Source organism: Nelumbo lutea, chromosome 2, assembly GCF_056320005.1.
Source record: "Nelumbo lutea isolate HS-2025 chromosome 2, American lotus-T2T, whole genome shotgun sequence".
NCBI classification, from domain to species: Eukaryota; Viridiplantae; Streptophyta; class Magnoliopsida; order Proteales; family Nelumbonaceae; genus Nelumbo; species Nelumbo lutea.
This window is the reverse complement of record NC_142685.1, coordinates 68,024,181-68,040,712: the sequence shown is the minus strand read 5'-3', so window position 1 is coordinate 68,040,712 and position 16,532 is coordinate 68,024,181.

Below are 16,532 nucleotides of genomic sequence, written 5' to 3'. Positions count from 1 at the left end.
CATCAGTTATATTAATGTAATCTTTTTATCTGAATTAAAATTCAATCTGGTTAAGGGTGACCCAAATCTGATTGGGTTGATTTAAACGTTTATGTTTATACGCACTTAAAATTTATTATATTCTATAGTAAAATTAGTTTGAATATTGTGCTTTTATCAAAGAACTATTAATTAGTTCAAGTCTCAAGAAATTATTATCTATATATTTTATTTTTGATATATAATATCAAAATTATTTTTAATTCGTTTTATTAATAATATAATAATTTTTAATTCTTACATCGATTACAATCCAAATTCGATTCTAAGGCTAAATTTGAAAGGAATACGAATACAAATATGTACAGTGCAAATTTATACTCCTTCCGAATTGAGCCTAAATTGGTCCTGCATTGATAACAGGTTTTCTCAGAATGGTCGCTCCCGTTGAATGCTCATCATTCAATTCAACAGAGTGACAATAGTGACCACTCAGATCGATGCCCGATAATCCCGGCCTTGATCAGTGAAGTTTGAGTCCATAGGGTTTGGACATTATAAATGGGCCCAATCTGGGTTCAAAATCTGGTCTTGTCCATCCCTGACAAGACTAGTAGTTCTGGTAAGAGGTTGACCCTGGAACTAACCATACCTGTGCAGTACCCCACATGTTTTCATTTTTAGGGGTATTTTTGGTAAAATATTCATTTTTAATTGATGGGTAAAAAAAGAAATACTTTATAGATAGCAAAAGCTAGTGCTTTAATTTAATTTTGATGTAAACCATAGGAAGAAAACATGTGTGTTTTGTTTGAAGAGGTGTGGCACATAATAGAAAATAGTGATATATCACTATCAGAAACCAAGAGCTTCCACTAATAACTACTAGTGGAAAATATATGCAACCTGTATTATGACAAATTAAACATGTAGGAGGTTTTAAGTTCTTTCTATAAGATTTTGTTTGGTTAGTTATCTTTCTACGTTATTATGAAATAAAGCTTTAAAAAGTGGAAACCATGAACAGCAAGACCACTAGAAGAACTGTAGGGAAGCAAGCACACGTTCATTCCAAGTACAAACAAGATCAATAACAACAATTAATCTCTGTTCTGTGGCTGCAAGTTTCAAAGCTGGAAATTAAGGCTCCTGTAACAGTTTATACATAGACTATTTGAAAAGGAGATTTCTGGTTTGACCATTACATGATCCATGTCTGTATCCACATCACTTTTATCCTAACTTTAAATTACAAGGTCTACCAAAAATGAAAAACAAAAAGTTTTATTGCCACGGACTCTGACTCAAGTACATTTTGTAGAGTAACTGTTCAATCCTAATTAATCTTAGAGTGAATTGAATTCAACTCCACCTCCAAATCAACCTAATGGAATTGAAACATTAAGAGAAAAAAAAATGAAATAATTTAACTTATGTGACCATATGAGATTTGTTTGTAGAAATAGTTCAGGAAACTTGGATGACAACATAAGTGTTTTCAACCTAAGTCTATACTACACTAGTCTGAAAGAAAATTCAGAAAAGTAAAATGGGGAACCTACACGTTTCCCAGGGGGTCTGACTTTGTTTTCCATATATGTATATATATATATACATACTAGCAGGGAAGCCCTTGCTTCACAGCAGCAAAATTTAAAAATGCCATTTGGAGATACAATTTTTTTATGCCTCTTTGGAAATACAACAATAAATTAGGTTATATTTTTTAAAATAAAATAACTATAACTATATTATTATCAATAATAAATAACCACATAGAATCAGTCTTGAACCGATAATTTAATTGTCAAATCATAGAGCTCATTATATTGAAAACAATAGTCAAAATAATATCAATTTATTTTTTGTTAATAAGTTAAAAATTTTTAACTAATATTGTCTTATTTATTATTTATCAAATTTACCATTTCAAACATGAAACATGATAAAAAATACAAGAAAGATAAAAAAAAAGTATATATTTCATGAAATGTTTGGTTCCGGGCCTAAATCAATTCTGGACAAATAAGAATGAGAATCAATCCAATAATTTATCAAGACAAAATCATGAAACCAAAACCGTTATAATTATGTTCAGTCAATTTAGCTCCATCAGGATAGACCCAACTCATTGCTTCAGCCCTAGTTTTTCTTAAAAAAATTAAATAAATAAATAAAAGTCTATTGGGATGAGACTGGTATAAACTACCTCAAACCAGACCCAACCCATTGACAACACTAAATATTGGGCTAATGGGGAGAGAATAATTTATTAGTAAATTATTTCTAAATAAATAAATAAATATTTAGATAATAATAATAAAATAAATAAATGAATATGTAAGATATATATATATATATATATATAATATATAAGATTCTTCCAATCGCACTTTTCTGAGAGGGGGTGCGGAAGGAATGGAAACAGTTAAGTGTTGCGTTTGAAGATATACCTATAACAACTTTTGTGAATAGTTGGAAGAAACCATAGCTAGCTGGTTTGGTCAAAAGGTTTTTATAGAGGTGTAAATTGGACCAGGCTAGGCCTGTGCTTTGTGTAGGGGCGGGTTGTGCTTGCCTCTTTTAGGATATTTCAGAGGTCGGCTTGGTATGGCCCATAGCACGAGCCTAGGCAGCCCTAGGCCATGCCGTGCCATGCCGCGAGTTTGGGTAGGGTGGGCTAGCTAGAAGTCGTATCGTGGGCCTAGGCTAGGTTAAGGGCCGAGTCTTGGGCTTGGGCCAAACTGGGCCAATCTTTTTTTTATGTTTTTAGTATTTAATTTTTTCATTTTTTGCTAGGTAAAGTGACACAAACTTTAGGAGAAATAAAAATTTAACAAAAAAATACTTAACAAAATATAAAATAGACAACAAATTGGAAAAAATAAATTAGAGATTTTATTTCATTTGAATTTGAATAATACAATGGATGAATGGAATAAAATATAAAAACATTATAATAAAATTATAATTTGAAAATAAAAATTACAATTATAAAAAAATTGTAAATTGAAAATTAAACAATTACAATGGTATTGTTGATAAAATAACAAATAAGTTAAATAAAATTAAAAGAAAAATTTACAATAAATTTAAAAATCAAAATGTTATACAATTATTGAGTATACAAAAAATATTAACTTCATTTTTTTCAAGTTCCACCTCCACCTCCATCTCCTTAACCCTGATCTACATCGTTTGCATCTGGTGAAACATTAGGTGTATTGTCATGCCATTCCTTTATCTTACAGTATCCTCAGTATCTAGCTAATTGTTCAAACATAAGCACATCTCCAAGCTTTCAACGTTTATGCAACTTTTCTTGTCATCCAATACCCTAATACTTGCACTCAAACAAGATTACGATGAAAGTGCAGACACTAGAGGGGTTAGTAGATCATATGCCATGGCGACAAGAACTGGATAATTTTTTTTTATGTTTGCTTTATTAGGCTAAAATATCAAAATCATTTATTTCCTTTGAGTTGAAGGCATCGTTTAAATTAGAAAAATTTTTCTTGTAAATAAAAATTAAGTTTAGTAAATGAATTTGTTGATGAAGTGAAAGTAAATTTCTGCCTTTTACTTATTAGAGACCAAAATTTTTCTTTTCCACTACTAGATGTTTCAGAAGTTGAAGTTGCACACATACAAGTTTTCCTATGCCTTAATAATTGGGATTCATATAAATTGTGCATTTCAAATAATAAATTATTACTTTCTTATTTTTTATTTTCAATTTCAGAATTCATATTTGTACAATATGATTCAAGTAAAACATGTTAACCATCTTACATAGTCATAGCATCTAATATTGTAGCTAAGCAATATAAAGGAGAAATATTTTTCCAATATTTTTTTAATTTAAATTCCATTATTTCAATAGTACTTTTAAAATTTGAATCATTCCTATATTTTGCAAAATATTCACTAATCATAAATAAATGGTTAACTAAAACACAACTAGTTAGATAATAAACACTTGAAAATTCATTAGTTGTATCATAAAATATTTGTAAAAAATCTTTTATACAAACTACCATTTCCGAGTCATCTTCACTTATAAAGTCATTGGGAATTTTTTCATTATAAAAATTAGTAAGAATATCTTTGTATGAAATACAACTTTCTAACATAGAATAGGTCGGACTCCACCTATGTTAAACATCTAATATAGAATTTTATATTTTAAACCATATTTTTTATATAAATATATAAATTCTTGTTTTCTTGTTCTAGAGTTTCTAATATATATAATACAATTTCTAACTTTAGAAATATGGTGAAAAATAATATTTAAAGCATCTTGAACACATAAATTTAAGATGTGACATGGACATCTCATATGAAATAATTTACCATTTAAACATGATTTTAATTGAAATTTTAAATAAATTATTGCTAAATCATTATTACTAGCATTACCAAAAGTAATAAAAAATTGTTTATTTTCAATTTCATAATTATGTAAAGTATTTAAAATAGTTATAGCAATTTTTTGGCTAGTCGTCATTTAAGCCTAGTAAAACTTAAAATTCTTTTTTGTAAAAGCCAATTTTCATCAATAAAATGTCTAATAAAACAAATATAATTTATATTATATTTAAGTCCAAATATTAGAAGTAATTTAAACTTTAGAAATAAGTGTTGATAAAGTAGAACTTAAATTTTGTTTATATGAATACAAAATTTTTAAAGCATGTAATCTAATAGTATTTCTAGAAACATTTTAAAATTGAATCTTTCAAGCTTAGTGTCTTTAGCTAATAAAAATCGTTGATCATATATTTTGCTAATTCTTACCTCATTTTATCTTGAGAATATTTAAAATTACCAAAAAACCATGCTCAATTTGTGTTTATTATAATTGTTTCCCTTCTTCTTCTTCTTCTTCTTCTTCTTCTTCTTCTTCTTATGTTTACCCAAGTGGCTCGTCTTACTACTATAACTAAAGTCACTCCTACATTCATAGCAAATGACTCTTTTTTTCTTCCCTTCAACCTCTTCTATGCTAACTAATTTCCAGACAGGGGAAGATACTTGAGCAAGCCTTCTTCTTATTGAAAATAAAATTGAGAATTGGAGAGTAGAGTATGAGAGTATGTATAAGAGAGTATGATAGAGTATGAGAATTAGTGTGATGAGAATGGTGGAGGATAGGATTATTTATAGGAATTGAAAATAATTCAATTGCCCAAAATTCTCTAAAAAACTAATTGTTTTTTAATTGTTGGGAGAGTTATTTTGGTCATTATAAAATTATTTATCAATTTACCCAAATTCCCCCTCCCAAAGTAGTTGTTATGTAGTTGTTTGAGGGCATTGTTGTCATTTTTCTCCCCTCAGACACCAAAATACATAAATATCCCCCAAGCAAGTTGTTTATGTCTATCGGGGGGTATTTATGTAAAAAACCCCTAAAAGCAAAAACTAGCTATCGGGGATGCTCCAATGGTTATATTCCATGGGCGGGTCGTGCTCAGCCTGCGGGTGTCATGCCATGCTATGCTGGCCCGTGGACCTAAAAGATCAAGCCCGACATGGCCCATATCATTGTCATGTCCGGCCCAACCCAAATCATGCTAGGCCATGAGCGACATGACTTGATTTACAACTCTAGGATTTTAGGCGCAAGATTTTTGACTGGATTAATCATAGGATTCAATTTGGTCAATACATAAACACACAATTAGGAAATAGGTTGGGTGCAACCCAACAGACCTGAACTGATTGGGCCGAATCTGGTTCTGGGAACTGGAACTGATGGGTCAATTCCAAATCCTAATATAGTGTCTCGATTATTATTTGATTGGAATCGGTTCCACCTAGTCCCAAACTGATTTTGACCCAACCCGAGCTATATTCATATAATACATAATAAATATATTAAATAAATTATATATATAATATACATACAATATAATGTATATAATCTTTAATATATTAAAGGTATTTATTTATTTATTTATTATAATCGGGTCTGTTGGTTTAGACATGATTATCCCAATAATTGATTCATTTAGTTCTAGGTTTGAAAATTACAAACACTATCGGGTCCAGTTCGGTTCTAGGTCTTCAATATTTTCTATCGGATTGGTTCAAATTCTAACTGGTCTCAGCCCAAACCCGACCCATTAACAACCCTAATGAGTGGCACGGCCCAATTTACAGCTCTAGATATTTAGGCGCAAGATTTTGGACTGAATTGATCATAAGATTCAATTTGGTCAATACATACACAGGCAATTAGGAATTAGCTCCTATTTGTAAAATTGTAATTGTAATAGAATAACAATGAAAACAAAAATAATGAATATAGTCCTATAGGTATCTTAGTTATTAGGCTTCGCATTAAGATATCAATTCTAGTTAGTTTAATGTTGATTTTTGCTCAAGGATTTGGCAGGATATGACAACATTTATGACACTTGCCATTTGAGATTCAATGAATATAAAGCCTACTAATACTCTTTTGGGTTTAGGGATGGGGTGTTCATGTCTTTTCATGTGGAAAATGAAAGGTGTTAGTTTATCACTTTTATCTCATCATAGGAATAGACATAGAATCCATGAGAAAATGGATGGTGAAAATTAATTCACCAAATTCTAAGTCATATTGTAGGGTTAGGCCCAAAACAAGTGTAACAACTCCCATGCCTCCATTAAAAAATAATTGTAAATAATTGTATTGTAGAGTAGCTCTTAGATTTGTTCTATAGCATTGTTTAGATAAAAGTTTATCTAGTAATGCTCAAAGAATTGATGCCATTGTCACAGATAAAAAGGGGTAGGCGGTTTATAAAAGTCTTAGAATAAATTACTGATTTGATCTTCAGAAATAACACGTACACACACACACGAGATGTGATGCCAAAAGATAAAATACTCTAAGACTAAAGGATTTTAACTAGATGCATCTCTTCTTTTTTGCCATGCGTGCAAAACTTGCAGAAAAAGGGAAATATTATGAATGTCTTGTTTATAACTCCACTTGCTCAAAATAAAAAAGTGGAAGAAACTTCCAAGACTTCAATTAGTAAAAGAAATAGAAGAAACAGTTGATAGAAGAGAGAGAATGAATAGGAGAATGTTTCAATCTTAAAAAAAAAAATTACTTTAATATTGACAATGAAATCAAACAAAGTGCTGGACATGGAAAACATCTTTCAGTTGACTCAAAAGATTTATTTAATCTAGGAGAGAGAGAGACTGTATCAACAGTTTGAGGAAAAGTATTCAATCCCCATAAATGGATCATGTATTGGTTTCTTGTCCAATAGGCATTAATCAACCACAATCCGACCCTGTGACCTCTCTTTTTCTTTAGTTCATTTTTTTCTTCTTTCTTTCTTTTTAGGCAGCCTACCCTACTTTAACCATGCTGAGAGATGGTCCCAATCCAACCTGTCCATCAAATAGGGGGACTGTTTGGGTTGGCAATGCAAATGCCTTCACATGTCATCTACCTTTTCCCATATCAGCTAGCTCTGCACTTTGCCTAAATTTTACTTGCCAAAAACCTAACCAGACTTTTCTTATCTTTTTCTTTCCTTTCTTTTCCTTTTAAGATGCCAGCTAGTGCCAATAGATCATATGGGGGAATCTCATATCATTTACCTACTTGTGCCCCATGGCCTAAACCTATTGCATTCTAATCAAGTAAATTTTATTTTTTTTAGTCAATTGTATGATCACCCTATCTCCCTATTAGGAAAAATGTTGATCAAAGAAGTTTCAGTATCATATTTTATAAATTATAATCATTCTCATGGCAAGTCCAATGTAATAAGGGCCTCTTTTGCTTGTGGGAATAGGGGTCTGAAATTGGATACAGAATCCCATTTCCATTCCTAGTGGAATCGTATTTCCCATTTGAGGCAAGTCCAAAGTAATATGGATCATTCCAATTCCAATCCTGAGGGATTCCAAATTCAAATCCATTTATGATACTAACTACAAATCAAACAGACCCTAAACATAGAAAGATCAAGTGGAAAACTGAAACATATTCTTGTATTTATTTTTTATTATTAACTAGAATATATGTTTGATGAAATAAAATTGATAAAATAAAATATAAATAGATGAAACAAAATTAATTATGCAAAATTGAGACTACCGAAACATATGTATCAGATATTAGTATCAATACCATAAGTCCACTGTATGGCTATAAATTCGTTGCACCCCATGTTAATTTGCAATTGATACCGTATTGTTGCACCCCATGTTAATTTGCAATCTCCATGTGAAATATTCATAATTGCATCATGCTGCTTTAAAGTACTGATGCCATGAAACATTTTCTTTGTTCCTTAAAATTTTAATTACCATATAGTAATCATCACTACAATAAGGATGGGGCTGCTAGTAAACCATTCAAGGAGCAATGTTGCTATGTAGATTAAAGAAATTAAGTTCGCAATTAATCTTTTGTACTGTGATGGTAATAGGGGTGACCACGAGCTAAGTTTTTTACGAGTTATTCGAGCTTGGTGTAAATTGAGATTTGAGCTGAATTCGAGTCTAATATATAGGCTCGTTTTCTAATTGAGCTGAGCTTGAGCACAGTGAAGTTTGGCTCGTGAAGCTTGTGAGTCTAGTATTAAATAAATAATTTTTATTATATACATACATATAGATATATAATAAATAATTTTGTTTTATATAATAATACTTATTAATATAATATTTTAAATTTTCATGTATAATATTAAATAATTTTATACTATTTTTCAAAAAAAAAAAAACTTAGCTTATAGTCGAGTTCGAACTTGCAAGCTATGATCCAAGTTGAGCTCAAATAGCCAAGTATTCAGCTTGAATCCACCCCTAGGTGGTGTATATATATAAAATCTCATGAATTGATCCACCCATGCATGGTAAATTGAATGATTACTATATATAATATATAGGTGCCATTTGGCAAGTCTTTTTAGAAAGATCTTTCAGCAGCCCAAATGATGACCAGAAGACATATTGATCTTTTGGGGTCTTGTTTTTAAAGACAAAGACCGTTTATTAAGCGGCTTGGTCTACTAAGTTTTTAAAAATGCGTTTAGAGGCTATATATCATGTATAAAGACCAAACAACTTCATTTGAAACTTCCCAAAATATTGGCATTTTCAGTCTTTTGGAATCTTTCCATGCACGCATCTTTTCATCTTTCCAGTTTTTAAGTCTTTCAAATTTATCGAAGCCCAAAAAAATGCATGAAAAGACTTGTCAAATGCCACCATAAGAAATGAATAAAATATTTTATGTAAAATTTAACTGACAATACATCTACACCACAGTGGAATTCAATAGATTCAAACAAACCACACCTTATAGAAACAACATTATGGAACATCCCCTTAGAATATGGGTTTTGCCCATTTCTCAATTGTTGTATTGTCCATTAATCTCGAGGATTCAGATACGTCATCAAATACGTCTTGTCTAATATATCACATGTACAAATTAAAAGATGGATAAAATTAAATAGCATTTAACCATTTAATTTCTAATTAAAATTTAGCTCTAAGTTTCACCGAATAAAGTAAAAGTTGGTCATTCAACTATGCTAATTTTTGGTCTCGCCAAAATTTTTGATGTGGGACCGAAGCTGTCGACCCTCTTTACATGGAATATGTGACAGATCAGGAAAGCACCTCATCTCACTTAATTTAGATTTTCAGATCAATGAACATTGTTAGACTGTTACCTTTCTCTTTCTTAGTTGCTGCTTTCCATAAATGAAATGCTATTAATCAGCATAAAGTATCCAAAAAAAAAGATACATACAATGGCCTTGTACATTTAAGATGTTAATCATATCCTGTCATTAAAGTCTGTTCTTCTTCATGTTGTTTGATTAATACATGTAACAAAAAATGGATTATAGTAAATCTTATATTAATTAATTGGTAAAAATAATTCAGCAAATAATTAAGAAAACATAGAAACAGAACTATAATAGATTAAAACAGATCTGTAATGGGAGAAAAATATTGAAGTCTTAAAAATTAAAAAAAAAAACAATAAGATCATTGACAAATTAAAATAGAAAATGACAGTTTTAGAAAATGACAGTTTTAACCCTAATATCCATTCAAATAAATTTAATCAAAAGAAATTAAAAACAAAAATGCCATTTTTGCCCTTAGTAAAGCATGGACAACCACTCTATTTTTCTTTATTTGGTCAATTTTGTTTTCTATACAAAAAGTGTCATGGGTACTTTTGGAATAAACAATCATGGATCCATACCTTTGAATATTTTTCACTAAGTTTAGGGGTACTTTTGGAATAAACAACCATGGGTCCATGCCCTTGAATATTTTCCAGTTACTTTAGGTGATCACATTACTATTTTGGAATGACAAAACAAATAATTCTTAATGAAAGGTCAATTAAGTAAATAGGTTGCAAACTATGGTGTTTTAGTAAAATGCAAACTGTAGAATAGGTTTAAGTAAATCTGTAAAACTATAAGGAGTGTTCTAATAAATGACCCAAAAATTAATTATTAGAATTGATACAATTATATCTCAAACTACAAATACCCTTACCCAGATTGGTTCTAATTATTTAACTTTGGGATCCTCTAGATAACTTTTACCAGGGTTTCTTATTTCTCATTATAGCTACCATTCACAAATTATAAAAAAAGTCTCCTAGAGACAGGTAGCTTTGACATTTTTTCTAAGCTACCTTTCTTATTTCAGCCTCAGCTTTGTGAATACTACAAACTAATTTAACTTTTATCAGATACTGGACAGTTTATATTGGTCAAGGTGTTTAGCGCCCTAGTCATTATCATTTCTAATCTTTGTCATTTATTGGAATTATTCCCTAATGCACTCACACCATTCATTATTGGAAGTAATTTTTTCCCTATATACCAAAAAAAAAGCAATAACCCAAACACCTTTTCCATGCATGCTGCAGGAATTTCATGAAACTTCTCAAATTTTTTATTTTCTTTGGGAAATGAAACTGTTGAAATCACTAAATTTTAGCTTAAAAATTTTCAGTGCAATTTAATAGTTCTATAATACAAGAACAGAGTTTGCGTGTTTCACTACCATGGTGGAAGCATTATTGATAGGCTACAGTGATTACACATTTCTTTTTTGGATTTTGAGAGGGAAAACCCATGTTTTTTTTAGATTTATGTGGGAACTAGGGAAAGGTTATGTTTTTCGTTGGATAAATTAACTTTTTCATCTTGAGAAAATTGTCAATACTTGGATGGAACAAAAATGCCCCATTAAATAATGGAACTTTTATGGTCAAAATGGCCATTATTTTATTTACCTAGAAAATAAAAGAACATGGACAAATGCACTTACCTAGGTAAATGTTTTCCAAGAAACTGAGTAAATAACTTACTGAAAAGCGAACTGAGCCTAAGAGTATTGCTCAAAGAGCTTAACATTTTTTGTTGTTTGCAAATACAGGTTGAAACATCTACTACCTTGGCATGCAACAATTACAGCTTACAGTGCTTTCAATGCTATTAGTGCCACGAGTACAATAGAAGTTGTTGATGATGCACGATCTGGAAGCTCCTAGCTGGAGGGTTGCCTAAGCGTACTCGAGTGACGAGTTGGAGTAAACTGCAAAACAGTGATCAGAATAACTAGGGTGGATGACCCGGGGAGGTTGCTCCGATGCTTAAGTCAGTATTATGTTGTGGTTGCAAGCTAGAATTTGAGTGCTAGAGAGCTTGGATGTAAGTAACCGTGCGCATACATGGACCATGGAGGGATTGATGCCTTTATATAGTTGAGCCACCATGGGTTTTCTAAAACAATCCCGAGATCTGCGGCCTAAATGGACGAGATATGTTTCCGCTTTAGTTGGTGAGTAATGTATCAATCAATGAACCTTGTTGTCGCCGCCCAATCCGGTGGGGGAGAAGATAAGGCTTTCCGTTATGTGGTATGATCCCGTAATATTCAGAGTCTACTACGAAGCCACGGGAATTGAATACGTGTCACTTCGGTTCCTGGGCCCCAAACTCGATTAGGTGCCGAGGTGGCTTTATGCCGAGGTGACTTTATGCCGAGGTGGCCAAATGTCTGAACTCCACATACCGCTGACTAGGCTCCCCTTGCTAAGTTGTCATCCTACAGGTAGATCACGTCCACGTGACCTTTATTTACTAGGTCATGCCAAATTACCCTTCATCAATTGCCCCCCACTCCTTATGGCAGAGGTCTTGACCCAGATGTGACCTAGATCGTGCAGGGAGTTAATGACGAGCTTAGGTGGATTGGCATGAAGTCTAGGTGATGTGGAGGGGGAGTCGTTGGTCGGACCTGTTCAACCATTCAGCTCAACCAGGAAGTGACCTAGATCCTATACTCGGTATGCACGGACTTCAAGCCAATTGTAGACTCCGCGGACGTTAAGGCACGTGCTAAATCGATTTCAACTTCGTAAGGTGTGCAACCAGTTTTTCTAGGAGCCATCAAATCGTGTTGATCTTGACCGTTGATTCCCGGATATATTGGTTATAAATAGGGGCCAAAGGGCCCATTTTCTTCGTCACAAATTAGCAAGTCCACAATTTTTTACGTCGCGCTCAAGTATTCCAGTTCAGTGTCAACTATTCTTGGGTCCGAGGTCCTCTCTTTTTCTTCAGTCTTCCTTTTGGTGAGCCCACCTTCCTCAGTTCTTTTGATTCTGTTGTCCTTCCCTTTAATATGTCTTCTAGCCTTAGTTTAGATGGTCTTCTAGACAGGAGTTGCGAGTCCGCTGGAGCCGAGGTGGGTACCTCGGCTCAGGCCGTGGAGCCTCATCCTGCCGAGGTAGTCACTTCGGGATAGGATGTGGGTGGGCTCACCCCGGTAGGAGCGAGAAGCTTCTAGCAAATCGGCTTCAACCTCACACCGAGGTCGGTTGCCAGACAACTTCGGCCCGTCGACAATGACGGTGAACAAGCTCCTAGCCTTGGTAGATCGGTACAGACTCCCTAGGGACTTTGTATACAGCATCTCCTTAGAAAACTTTCCTTGGGATCATGATCACAACGAGATCATGGTCTTCAAGGAGTAGCTTGTAGCTACTCTACGTCTTCCACTTTATCCTCTCATAATCGAAATCATTAAATTCTTTAACATCACCCTAGACCAGCTACACCTAAACTCCATCCGTAATTTTATAGGGACCATTTCTCTTTTCCATGATTACAACCATCCCCTTGACCTCAACATCTTCTCTTCGATCCTTTCCATTAAGAAGAACTCGTCCTGCGTTCTGCCCAAGCACAGGTGAGCTTACTATTTGTCTCCTCGTCTTGGGTACAAACTATTGCATGAGCTCCCTAATAAGGTCTTGGCCTAGAAGAGGCGCTACTTAATAGTCTGCAACACCGATGGGTGGCCTTTTCCAACTCACTAGAGGGCATCCATCCAAGACCCCAACATTAAACTGAACCTGAAGAGAAGAGAGGAGGTCAAATCTTGGGCAAAGCTTGACCTTAAGTTCGAAAACTTCGTAACTGAGGAGAAACTCGTGCAAGCCAGCCTAAGTCCTCCTAGTAGGTTGCTACTTGCTATACTTTTTCCATTCATTTTACTTTGATATTATATCTGACTTAGCTCGTTTCTTATTGCAATTGCCATGGATGACATCCCCACTGATGAGCTCTTCAGGAGCATGAAAAAAGGAAAGAAGAAGAAGAAGAGAGCCTCCAAGAAGGCTCACGATGAGACTCAAGCTACCACCATTGAGGTCGCTGAGCCCGAACACCCACCTGTCATTGAGTAGCCCTCATAATCGATCTAGTAGAGGAGGACCCAGTCAAGGCCACCCCACCCCGCATACCTAAGGAGACTACGTCTTCGGAGCTTGTTCCAAATACCGCCACCTCTACGGGCACTAATGCTCTAGTTCAAAGTACTTTGACTCCGAAGTTTGACCTTCTTAAGAGCAAGGACACGGTGTTTACTGAGGAGGTCACTCATTAGGCAGACTTGCCAATTGCTCAGCTCAGGGCCCGAGCGGCCACACATTGTATGGTGGTATGTTCTTGAACTTATCTTTCAAGTTACTTTATACTTAGATTTTTTGTATATTGATGCTTGTTTTCTTCCCTTGGCAGGTGAACTCCTCTATCCACACCTTGGCCAACCAGTCCAAGGTGAACCTAAAGCGAGCTCTCAAAGCTGAGGAGTCTTCTCGAAATGCCCACACCGAACTTAACTTAGCTCGCAGCAAAATCAACCAACTGAAGAACGACTCACGAGCTAAGAAGGGGCTGCTAATTCTACTGATAACAGAGACGAAGGAGCTTGAAGAGCATGAAGCAGCACTGAAGAGGGAGATCAAGAACCTCGAGGCCCATGTGAAGGAATGGAACGAAATCCTGCTTCAGGCGATGGAGGAGGCCAAGGTGAAGGCATTTGATGAGTGCAAGTCTTTAGTGGAGCTTCGGGAAAGGTTGGTCGAGGTAGGGACAGCGGGCTACCGCAAGGGGTTCAAGCTCAGTAGGTGGTTGACCTGACATGAATTTCCCCACCTCGACCCCTGCGCCATCACCACGTTGAAGATCACAAAGGAGATGGTCGTTGAAGCCACCAAGGATCCGAACTCCGATGTGGAGAGCAATGACGACCTTCTTGGTGACGAGGGAGAGGAGACCGGTGTCATGGAGGACCATATGGAGACAGATCCTCCTGTTGAAGTCTTCGTTAAGGATGAAGAGCCTCAAATAGATTGATGCCTCTTTTCTTGGACCCCCCCTTTTGTAATGCTCGATGTTCCGAGCCTCCGAGCTTGGTTAGGCAATTGTAATCTTTCTCCTTTTTTTTGTACTCGAAGTTCTTTATCAATGAAATACAAGTGTTTTGCAATCTTTGTGTGCAAATTTTTCTAACTATAGATTACTCCCGATTTGGCGAGCTAAACCAAATAGAAGTAAAAAAAATTTCTAAGTATAGATTACTCCCGAGCTGGCAAGCTCAACACTAGTAGGATTAATCTAATCGTCAATGTATGCCATGGCGAACAGACACTGTAGGGTACATACCCGACCTATCTGTGCCTGGGTCACTTTGCTTTGCCCATGCCAAAGCAACTGGGTTTTAAGCTGCCTATGCCGAAGAGGTGATTAGGACTTTTATCGTGTCGAGGTCTATTATCAGCTCGGCACCATAGCCCTTAGGCTTCTGGGAGTGACTTATAGTCCTATCTCCAGCTCGTCGTCTATTTGACCAGTTTGGTGATCTCATGAGTAACTTATACCTGGAGTTATAGGCTCATACATAGTACTTTCTTAAATTGTCGATGTTCCATGCTCAAGGTACTCGCTTCCCTTCCAACGTCTTCAGCTCATATGTGCCTTCCCCATACACCCATTTTATATGATACGAACCTTCCTAGTTTGGTCCGACCTTATCCACACTGGGCTCAGGTACCATAACCTTCCATAGGACTAGATCACCAACACAAGGTCTGGATGTAGGCCATCATCCGGATGTAGGCTAGGTCTCATACCACCTCTACGAGGTCTAGGTTGGTACGAAGCTCGTCATTATTTGCTTCCTCATCATAAGCCTCAAGTCACAAGGTGGCACTTCGATTTCTATTGGGATCACCGCCTCACATACTATCTGAGGTTGAAGAGGGTCTCACCAGTCACTGTCTTGATGGTACTCCGGTAGGCCCAAAGAACACCGGGTAACTAACTCGTCCACCTACAACCCTTTAGCTCGTGCAAGATGAGCTTTTAGCCTGTGTAGGATAGCTCTGTTTGTTACTTCGGCCTACAGGTTTGCTTGTGGATGTGCTACCAAAGTAAAGCTCTACTGAATCCCCATCTCAACACACCAATTCTGGAATTTAATATCTTAAAATTGCTTCCCGTTATTCGAAATCAAGACTTTGGGGAGTCCGAAACGACACACAATGTTTTTCTAAAAGAAATTTTGCACATTTTGGGTTGTAATGCTTACTAGCGGTTCGGCTTCCACCTACTTTGTGAAGTAGTCTACCGCCACGACTAAGAATGTCGATTCCCCACTACACGAAGGGCCACGAGCTAGTAAGATACTTAAAACTGGTAGCAGGTTGATGGAGGATGTTAGCATGCCTCTGACATCTATCGCATTTCTTGACGAGTTCGAGTGCATCTGCTTTCATTGTGGGCCAATGGTAGCCCTGCCTTAATGCTTTTTGGACAAGGGCCCTACCCCGCAGGTGTCCTCCACATAGACCTTCATGGATATCGCGAAGTACAAGCTCAGCTTCTGTGGGTCGCAGGCAACGTAGGTAGGGGAGCGTGAATGATCTCTTGTACAACCGTCTATCTATAAGGACGTACTTGGCCGATTGTCGCTCTACCCTCCAAGTTGCATTGCGTTCTACAAGTAGGGTCCCATGGAGCAGATAATCATCGAGCGGGTCAATCCAGCTCGGTTCCGCTTGCAACAAAGGAACAACCTCTTCTACTCCCCTGAGAGTGTTGGGCCGAGGTATGTCCTCTATATACACAGTCTATATAGTGTTGTCGCTCGTGCTTGCTAGTCGTGATAGGGTGTCGGCCTCAGCATTCTTGAAC